Here is an 11,364-nt window from a genome sequence, read left to right on the forward strand (position 1 = left end):
TGAACGAATATGAATTTGTAATTTCATAGGTTAGAAATGGTCAAATGTTAGCAGTTTCATGAAGCTCAGGCTTATTAATTTGTGTGCATATCTTAGTTCTCCTGGTGATTTCAAATTCCATGAGAGTGGGGCTGGATTTTCATGTTTTTGCATCCAGCCGAGGACCTAGCACAGCAACTTCCAAACTAGCTTGTAGCAGTCAGCCACTGCCATGTAACAGATCATTCCTACACTCAGAGGCATAGAAGGATAATCATTTATTTTTGTTTGCTCAACTTTAGTTGGCTGATCTCAGTTGGGCAAGCAAAAGGCAGCTGTGCATATTGCTGGGGTTATAAGGTCAGGATCTCAGCTCAGCTCCATGTACGTTTATTCTGGGTCCTGAGTTGAGGTTACCAGCTGCCCAGGGAAGGTTCTGCCCATAGCGATGGCCAAGCTGCAAGAGGGCAGCCCGATGGTGCAAACACATCTCAGGCAGAAATCTGGGGAGAGAGAGAGAGAGAACTTTTTAAAGCAACAATTCATGGCTCACTATTTTGTGATTGAACGAATGAATTCTCAATTTTTTGTGTGACATAGCCTCCCTAAGAATGCAAAGAAGACAACGCCTGTAGTAACAAACTTCACAGAGTCCTGTGTCCCTCATAAGTGTGAAGCACCATTAAAAATTTTTCTGTGTTCACCCATTATCTCACCATGAGTATGACTAAATAATTTCCCAGAATGGTGCTCAGGTGATAGGTTCTCTGGGTCAGAGAAACATGATTGGTAGATGGGCATGAGATGCAGTAAACAAGAGTGGCTCTCCAGCCTCAGTCTCTTCGTGTGCATTTCCCAGGGATCCTGATGTGGTTCGGAATTCAGCATGTGAAGAAGAGAAGATGGAGGCATACACAGCCCCTTTGCACAGCTGAATATCCACCTGCATCTCTGGGCATCTAAGGAACAAGAAGAAAGGAACTCATGCCCCAGCGTGCCTGCTACCTCCCAGACAGTCCCTCTTCCTCCTCTCTCCTGGAAATCTTCTCTCTCCCCCCACACCCACTGAGACATTCAAAGTCCAGCCTCTCCAAGGTGAAACCTCTTGTCCATCTGAATAGTGGGCAAGGCTGCAGGTTAATGACTGTTTACCAAACTCCCGCTGAGTGCAAAACCAGTCACCTGGTAAAGCCTCCGGTGACCCCACAGGGAGATACTGTCCTCGTTTTCCAGCCAAGAAAATGAGATGTTTATCAGTAGCAAAGCTAACGCTCCCACCCATGTCTGCCTGGCTCCAGAAACTTTATGGGCACTTCTGGACTATCTTTCATTCTCAGCACAAGTGTTTTACCTTCAATGTAGAAAGGCTGCTCCCATCTTGGATTTAACTCCCATAAAGAAAACATAAATTCCTTAGGACTTATCTAACAGATGTTATTTTTATCCACCAGATAAAATAGGATATATCTCTGCTGGGAGGATGACTCCTGTGAAATAAAGATAAAATTTCTTGCAACTGTGCAACTTATAAAATATTTGGAATTTGTATACCATGTTCATGGCAACACTATTCCCAGTAGCCCAAAGGTGGAAGCTACCCAAGGGGCCATCAGTGGATGAATGTATGAACGAAAAGTGGTCCATCCATACAATGGAATGTTATTCCACCTTAAAAAGGAAGGAAATTCTGACACATGCTATGACATGCATCATTCTTGAGGACATTATGCTCATGAACTAAGCCAGTCACAAATGGACAAATACTGTTTGATTTCACTCGTAGGAGGTCCCCAGAGGAGTCAAGTTCACAGACAGAAAGTAGGATGGTGGGTACCAGAGGTTGCGGAGTTGGTGTTTAATGGGGACAGAGTCTCAGCGTGGGAAGATGAATAAGTTCTGGAGATGAATGGTGGGGATGGTCGACCAACACTGTGAACGTACTTAATGTCACTGAACTGTGCACTTAAAAATGGTGAAGATGGTAAAACAAAACAAAACACAACAAACAAATAAAAAAAAAGATAAATTTAAAAAACAACAATTTTATTCACTAAACATCTGAAACTGAGTCTTCTCACGCATCCCGCCTGCACCTTTCTGGGCTTCGAGGGGCTCTGTGCTGCGTTCTTTGGCAGGAAGACAGAACACAAAAGCTGTCACCCTTTGGGGCAGAGATGGCACGGAGCGTCCTGGTGCTTCGTAGCTTCACAGAATCTGAGCTCTGAGGGCCAGCTCTGTGCCTGGTGCCTGCACTCATGAACTGTGTGGTCCTTACCACACACCTGTAAGGCAGCACCGTGACCCTCAGTCCTCAGATGGGCCACAGGTACAGGGAGTTGAGGGCGCTGGGTAGAATAGTGGCCCCCAAAAGATACACCCACTTGGAAGCTGTGAATAGGGACCTATTTGGAAATAAGGTCATGCAGATGTGATGAAGTGAAGGGTCTGAAATGAGGTCCTCCTGGATGAGGGTGGCCCTACATCCCATGACAGAGTCCTTCTAAGAGACAGGAGAGGAGAGACACAGACACAGAGGAGAAGCCCCGGAGAGACAGAGGCAGAGATGGGAGGGATAAGACCACAAGTCCCGGGATGCCTGGAGCCCCCAGAAGCTGGAAGAGGCGGGAAGGACCCTCCCCTGGAGCCTCTGGAGGGAGCGCGGCCCTGGGACACCCGGACCTCAGACGTCTGGTCCCCAGGATGGGGGAGGATGGATGTCTGCGGTTTTAAGCCTCATGGCTGGGGTCATTCGTGACAGTTGCTCCAGGAAACCCCTATAGCCCGGACCTGGGCGAGGGAGCGAGCTCAGTCGTGTGGTCTCCACTGCAAGCCCAGGGGGCTCCATCTACAGGCACCCACATCCCAGGAGGGGCTCCGGTCACGGGTGGCGAAATCCCCCTCCAGCTCCTCTCTGATCGGCAAGGCTGAAGGCAGAGTCTGCATGAAACCAGGGCCCCTCGGGCCCCTTCTCTGAGCGGGTGGCTACACAGGTCCTGGTGGTAGAGGAGTTCCCATGTGAAGGGGTCTGGGGACAGACACCTTTTGTCCTTGGGAGGAGCTGTGAACACTGGAACAGAGGTTTAAGGGTTTGCTGGGGCTGCCATAATAAAAACAGAGGCTGGGGGCTCAAACAACAGACATGTGTCGTCTCCCAGTCCTGGAGGCTGGAGGCTGGGATCCAGGCGTGGGCAGGGCTGGGTCCTCCTGAGGCCTCTCTCCTGGGCATGTACACGGCCGTCTCCTCCCTGTGTCCTCACAGGGTCGTCCCTCTGTGTGTGTCTGGGTCCTGACCTCCTCTTCTTATAAGGACACCAGTCCTATGGGATCAGGACCCACCCTGGTGACCTCATTTTACCTTCATCACCTCCTTAAAGACCCGCAGCTCCAAATACAGCCCCATCCTGAGGTCCTGGGGGTCAGGACTCAACATGTGAACTTGCAGGGACATGATCCCTCCCATAACAGGAGGCAACCAACACATCATCAAGACAGCCTGGCCTGAAATCACTCGACATTTAAACCTTCCTATCAACAGCATCATCTGTACCTCGAAGATCCTGGATCACACCTGTCCCCACCGAGGCTCCCATGACTGAGGCCCCCTGGGAAATGTAAGACAGTAAAAGGCAGTGTTTAAACCAGAGACCCCAGTGCTTCCAGGGGTCTCCCTGAAACTCAGCCCACCCCTGTGATAAAACAGAAGACTCCTTTCAATACACACCCTCAGATGCCCACGAGAAAAGGTTTGCTGAGGTCTACACAGCGTGTCAGTGGCCAGTTTCCTACCAAATCCATCTCTATGTCAGAGAGAGAAAGACAGCGGTGTCCAAAATCCAGATTCCAGCAAGATACCCCGGAGGTGTTGCCCAGTATTTAGGCAGAAAAGATACGTGTGGACAAGCTTCCAGCTGTTCTGTCTGCCAGCTGCAGAACACAAATCCAAAGGGTGTTGGATGGAGGGGGGTGGGAACGGGGGGGAAACAAAGCCATCCAGCAATGACTCCATCAGTGGAGGGTATCGGCTTTACGAGATGCATCAAAGAATTTGAGCATCAGGGACGGAGAGAAGCACCAGCCCCTCTCAGCCTGGATGACGGCGCCGATTTCTGTGTGTTTAACATTGTGATTAAACATGGCGAAGCCCGGGGGGAGAGAATTTTTGATTCGGAGGTTAAGCCAATATTAGCAAGAAAAATAAAATAGAGCGAGCCGGATGGCCCAGAGCGAGGCTGCCGCGGTCGATTCCAAGAATGTTTAGCTACCAAATGAGCAAGTGGCTAATTGTGTAAACGCTGCTAATTACGTGTGCAGAAGCCTCTAACCGGGGCTTCTCCCTGTAACTAATAAGAAATCAATTAGTTAATGAAGTGGCCATTAAATGCATGGCTCATCCTAGCCGGGGTATTTTTAATGTTTCTCTTTTCCCCCCCCCTATGATCCTCCTTAATTGCCACTGCCATACGGCGCACACAGCTTTCAGCATATCTAATGAAACATCATTATATGGTAGCTGGCATTCTTGGAAGGGCTGAGAGAAACCTGCTTCCCAATTATTTTTAATTGCCAGACACTCTCACAACTGGGTCTTCCAACCACGGGCTTCAGAGCCCCGCACTGTCACAGAGCACGCACACAGTCTGTGTTTTCTCTCCACAGTCTGTGAGCATCGGCTGTGGTCTCAGTCACGCCAGTGGTGCAGCCACTCCGCCTAAACAGGGTGCCAGGCATGAATGAGCCTTTGATGGAGCCCAGGGGAGCCCAGCCTCCAGCCATCCCTGCTCCCCAGGACCAACCCCAAGGAGACCCATCCATCCAAAGGGGTCTGCTGGTACCTTCCTCCGGGAGAGGCAGGGCTCGCAGACACGCGAGACGCACATGCGTTCCCCGCTGCCCACATCGCCACCCCACCACTGGAGGGTTCGAACCTCATGCACACTTTATAATTATGAATTGGCTTCGGAGCCAATGGGTCTGCCGATGACCAGCTGTCACTTGTGCAAAGTGAATTTCTGACCTGAGCTACCTTGCTTGCCCCTGAACTTGGCAAGGCATAAGAAGTAAAGATTTCTGGCCCTCCTTCGGTCCGATATGTTCACAGGGCGATTATGTAGCTCGTTCAGAAAGCTCATGTCTGATAGGGGAGCTTTTTATCTCGCATCTAAATGAACTGTGGTCCCTGAGTCAGAATGCGTCCTGCTGCCCGGCGCCCCGAGTCCCACGATACAATGGCTCCTGGGATGTCTACTTTAAAAAAACAAATTTCGATAATGTATTCAGTCAGAGGAGGTGTGTGCCTCTGCTTTTATTTTTGGATAACAGGCAAATTAAATTAGTGAATCCAGCACCCCCGTTTCAGGAAATCTGCCGCCAGCAGCTGCCGTGGGTTCAGACGTCAAGAGAAGGGAGACGCGATGTGATGTTTTGTTCATTAAATCAACAAACCCGGTTCGGATAACAGCATTAGGTAGAAAGCCCTATCAATCCTCATACGTTTAGTTCACGTAACGAGAAGTGACAGTTGTGCCTCAGATTCACAAGGACGGTACGGGGGGGGGGAACAAAAGATGTGGGAAGAGCCGTGCAGAGTTCGGCACCGGCGACAAGAATCGCTACGGAAAGCGGGGGAGGCTCATGTATATGAATGAGAAACGTAACTTTTGGCCCAAGGCGACTGGCGAGTCCATGTGGCTACTAACAAGGTTATTGGGGGAAGAACCCAGCCTTCTCTCGATTTGGGGTTTTCCCCCTGCTTCCCCTGAGGCTTCATAGGTTGTAGAAGCGAACACTGCCGCCCACCGCGCCCCGCCAAACACTTCTGACTTTTTCCAACCAAATGCACTGTTTTGTGCTCAGCACAGCACAGATTTGGGCAGTGGCGGGGGCAAAGCGAGGAAGAATCTGTGCCAGAAAATCCTCATTCCTGCCCAGACATCTCTCTCACGTTCTGACACCCAGGTCTGACACACCAGACTCCTGGGGACTCCAAACTCCCGTGGCAGTTCTAGTTCAAAAGACAAAGACACAAAGTCTCAAGGTCATGCTGGGTTCAGGCCCCAAGCACCTCCGCATGCAAGTGGCACAAAAGGCACTTGGCAAAAATGCAGGCACAGGGACGCAGAGAAAAACAGGTGCGTCTGCAAACTGGACCTCGCCTGGGCTCGGAGACCACAGCTGAGGCTCCCCGTCATACTTGAGCCAAAAGGTGCGGACAATGGGGGGTATGTACGAGGGTCACGGCGGGGCTTTCAACACTCCAGTGTAGCTTCACTGGCACAACTGCCTTCCTTCTTCCCAGGCAAGACGCTGATGCGCTAACGGCATCTCTGGCACATTTCACAAACCCCAGGCTGTCGGCATGACCTGAGATAGCGCCCCACTTGGACCCAAGCTGCTTCCTCCACGGTGACCGAGACCCCAAAGTGCAGCAGATTCGAGGACTGACTGTGTCACTGGTGAAACTAGGCGGCTTTGGGCAGACTTCTGGATTCTGGATTCTGCAGAGCACATAGGAAATCCAAGCTTGAGATCAGGCTCTTGACAACGCGTTTCAAGTGGGGAGTTTCCCTCTCTTGTTGTTAGACGCACGGCTGCTTTGTAAAAGTTCCCAATGAGAAGCCAACTCAGCTGATCTGTGTAGCAGGCGGTTGTATCCGTCAGGGTTCTTGAGAGAAACAGAACTGATAGGATGTGTGTGCATGTGTACATGGCAAGAGAGGGATTTATTTTAAGGGATTGGCTCAAGGGACCGTGGAGATTGGCAAATCCAAAATCTGTAGGGTAGACCAGGAGTCTGGAGACCCAGGAAGAGCTGATGCTGCAGCTCAAGTTCAAAGGCCACGTGGAGGCAAAATCTCTCTTCCTCGAGGGAGGCTGGTCCTTTGGCTCTTAATACCGTCAACTGATTGGGCGAGGCCCACCCACACCATGGAGGCCAATCTGCTTTACTGAAAGTCAGCTGATTTCAATGTTCATCCCGCCCAAGGAATAACTTTACAGGAACATCTAGAATAATGGCTGAACAACTATCTGGGTGCCATGGCCCAGCCAAGTTGACACATAAAATTCACCATCACGAGGGATCAAGAATGGAGCCTCAGTTCTGTGCATGTAGGGGAGGAAAATAACTCAGACAGCGCTATGACTCGCTTGATAGCTGGGGCATCTATACGGCATGGAGGTCAAGCTTCAGTGTTCAACATCCCACAGGGGTGGCTTTAGGACTGGTGACCTCCCTGAGCCCCTCTTTCCTTATCTAAAAACTGGATAACGAGACACACAAAGACTCAGAAGGACACAGTGTGTGGTTCCATTGATAGGAAACACCCAGAACAGGCAGATCCATGGAGACACAAAATAGGTTAGTGGTTGTCAGCGGCTGGGGAGGGGCTGGGGAGTGACTGCTCATGGGGACGGGGTCTCTTTTGGGGGATGAGGATGTTCCGGAACCAGACAGAGGTGGTGGATACACGACACTGTGAATGTGATAAAGTGTTCTGTTGCTGAATGTCCCCGAATTGTTCACTTTAAAATGATTAATTGTACATTATGTGAATTTCACCTCAATCATCTCTTTCAAAATCACATCATATGAGGCCATGTCTACTTGCCCCTAAAATGATTTCGGTCGTCACCAGCCGTGCAGCCCTGTGCGTTCTGAAATGCTCACATCAACGATCTAAAGCATCTGACATGTGATGCATGTCACTTTCCTATTGTCTTCGAGAGTCTTAATAACTTAGAATTCCATGGTGATTCCAAATGCCACCTATAAAAATACTACTAACCGACAGTCTGCATTCTCCTGGAATCTAGGCTCTGGGGTAAGGAAGAAAGCAAGGGACAAACGTGATCCCACCTCTATATTCCCAACAAGTTACTTGTTTATATCAGCAAAGCAAGTGATGATTGTCTAACGGGGACCGGACCAGGAGCTGCACGAGTGCATCAGACACGGCCGTCACCTGGGGGCTCTGCTCACCATCTCTTCGCAAAAGAAAGGCAGTCAACACAGACCCAGGAGTGTTAAGTGCAGAAGGCCACGCGCTACCCCCAGAAGGACCTGCACCCCTGAACTTTATAGTACAGACTGCATTGCACTGAATTCAATGTTAAGCCCATGAGAAAAGACAGGAAAGGTGTAGAAGAGGCGAGGAGGGAGATACAAGGCGTCCACAGGCAGGGAGGGCGGAAATCCCTCACTGGATACCAAGGGCCAGGATAAGCGAATTACAGGGCCAGCAGTGAGCTGAGCCTTCCTCGCCCCTTGTTGGCTTTCCCCATCCTGACTCCTCACCTCATATAACAAGGTAACCTCTTCCAGTCGCCCACTGCATGCTGGGTTATGGAGAAAAGGTGGCTGCAAAGTTTGCAGATTCGAAGTCTTGAGAATCAGCACATCACCTGGGGCTCCTAGCCCGTCCACCCCAAACCACATCCAGGTACCCCACCTGTGAAGTCAGAGATCGGGGCCCAGGTCCTACTGTTGGTATAATCTCATGCCGTTGGACACAAACGTCCTCTTCCGAGGCAGACTCCCATACCTTAAAGAAAGCTACATATGTAAAAATTACAGAGAGAGAGAATACCTGTATACAGACATATACACGCATATAGACATCTGCATGTATGTAGCTGTGTATTTATACCCATGCAAAATATTTATCAATATATGCATATAGAGATACATATTTGTATATAGAGAAATATAATATGCATGCGGTATATGAGTGAACATATGCATATATAGGGGCATATTTGTATAGAGAGACATATAAATATATACACACACATATATACATACGTAAATCTGTGCGTATATGCATATAGGGAAAGACGTGTATATATACATATTAATTTCCTTCCTTCATGGAGGATAGCAAGCCATCTTTGGAAGCACACTGTAAATGCACATAAACGATTTACACATTGTGTGTGTGTCTGTGTGTGTGTGTCTGTGTGTTTGCAGGAGAGAAGGTGGGAAATTGGGGAGATATACCAAAGCAGGAAGCATGTTTCCTAAGCCCAGGCGCTGGAGCAGAATATGCTGGGAAAGCCATCAAGGCACTAGCTATCCTCTGTGTAAACAACTGGGAAAGTGGAATGCTCAAACCAACACCAACTCCAGTCTTGGCAAGCAGGGCCCACGCAACCATAGAGGGCTCCCTGGAGGAAGGAGAGCAGGGCGAGAAATGCCTTTCAAATGTGAATCTTGCTTTGTCAATCTAATGAATCCATCTTAAGCTTGACAGTTGTTTCTTGATGAGACGTAAGATTTTGTACACCCGTCTGCATTTTATACATTTTTAGTGCTTTGAGTAGCTCAGTGTTAGGGAATCACTGGTTTGGACAGAAGAGAGAAGATTCATCAGCAGGTTGGAGGGTGGGTCATCCCAGAGCAGTGGAGGAAATATGGGCTGGTTGCTAGGTGACTGTGTCCTCTTGGTACTTCCATTCCCATCAGTACTGCTGGGGCTGCCAGCTTCTCTTACCCAGAAGTCAGGACCGGATTGATAGAAGGATGCATGGGTGGATGGGTGGATGGATGACGGATGGCTAGATGGGTAAATGGATAGATGAGTATACGGGTAGAGAATGGAGAGACGGATGGATGGATAGATGGATGGATGGATGGATGGATGGATGGATAGACATGTAAGAAAAAATTGTGTATGTATGTTTAGATTATGTTTAGATTATTATTAGACTCTGGGTTTTTGAAAGCTGGGATCCCTCCCAAAATTTATCATCATCCAGGAATTCTGTGTGCCCTTGTTTATGGCAATAGATAGGGCAATCTACTTTTAAATCATATAAAGTTTAAATGGGTGTCTTGTCACACAGGGAATTTTTAAACAGGTGAAAACTCACCTTATTTGTCAGTAAAAGTAGGGTAGGTATTATCTCTTAAGAACCTTGTATTTTCTTTGCCTGAGGAAATAAATAGGGATGGTTGAAATTTGTTGGGGAAATGACTGGTGCACCCAGAGAAACCTCTGTGTAAGCAGAAAATAAACTTGGACGCGAGTGAAGGCTGCACAATTACTTCAGGGATCTGGGCTGGCTCTGGCAACGGACAGAAACACTCTTGTCCCTTACGCAATACAGGTGCGGCATTTAATCTGGGGAGTTGCACATTTCATAGACATCTTTGGGAATTATGAATGGCTGATGAGTGCAGTTTGGAAATACAGAGCCTTCAGGCAGGCAGTTCAATCCTCTAAACCGTGGCAATGGAATTAAGAGCAGAAACCACGGAAATCCACCATCAGGAACAGAAAGATTCCAGCACTGGCAGGGAAGCAGGTCACCACCAAGTCCAGCCAGTGGCTTTTGCCATCAAGAAGATTAAAATAATAAAGCCGCACTGGACTCTTCAGACACACCTGGAATTTACCTCATTCATTACTTCTCCTTACTCTTTTGTGGGAGTAGATAAGCAATTTCCCTGGGGGAACAATAGGCATACAAGAAACCAGTTGACTCGAATCACTTAAATCCCAAAGTTGGTGCCAAAAACCTATACCATGAAAGAATCTCAGCCTCTGTTTCAGAACTATTGAGATTGGGAATCTAAAATCTATTAGTCATCAGGGAAAATGAAAACCACAAGATACCACTTTACACTCACAAGAAGGGCTATAATTTGTCAAAAGACGGATAGTATCAAGTATTTGTGAGGATGTGGAGAGACAGGAACCCTCACACACCGTTGGCGGCAGCCACTTTGGAAAACTCATTGGCTGTTTCTTCCAAAGTTGAACACAAAGTTACCATCCAACCCAGCAATTCCACTGGTAGGTGTTTACCCAAGAGAAATGAAAACTTACGTTTCCATGAAGACTTGCATGTAAATGTTCACAGCAGTATTATGTATGGTAGCCCAAAAGTGGAAACAAGTGTCCATCAACAGGTGAATGATAAACAAAATGGAAAGGTATCCAGCCACAAAGGAATAAAGCACTGACACAGCCTACAACTTGAATACACCTCAGAAACACTGTGCTCAGTGGAAGGAGCCAGTCACAAGAAGCCACATATTATTACATAATTCCATTTAGATAAACCGTCCAGAACAGGGAGATCCTTGGCGACAGAGAGTAGATTAGCGGTTGCCTAGGGGCTGGGGGTTGGGGGCAGAGGTCAGAGAAATGACTACAAATGGATATGTTAGTTCCTTTTTGGGGGGAGGTTATGGAAATGTTCCAGAATTAGATTTGTGGTGATGGCTGAAAATTTACAAAAAGTATCAAATTGTCTCTTTGTTCGAAACAGTGAATTTCATGATATGTAATTTATACCTCTGCAACCCTTGTTTTAAAACTACATGGAGGTGTTTGGTGGGTTTTTCAAATTCCTCCTTGTCTATTTCACAAGTTTTAGGGTGAA

This window comes from Tursiops truncatus, chromosome X, assembly GCF_011762595.2.
Source record: "Tursiops truncatus isolate mTurTru1 chromosome X, mTurTru1.mat.Y, whole genome shotgun sequence".
Taxonomy (NCBI): Eukaryota; Metazoa; Chordata; class Mammalia; order Artiodactyla; family Delphinidae; genus Tursiops; species Tursiops truncatus.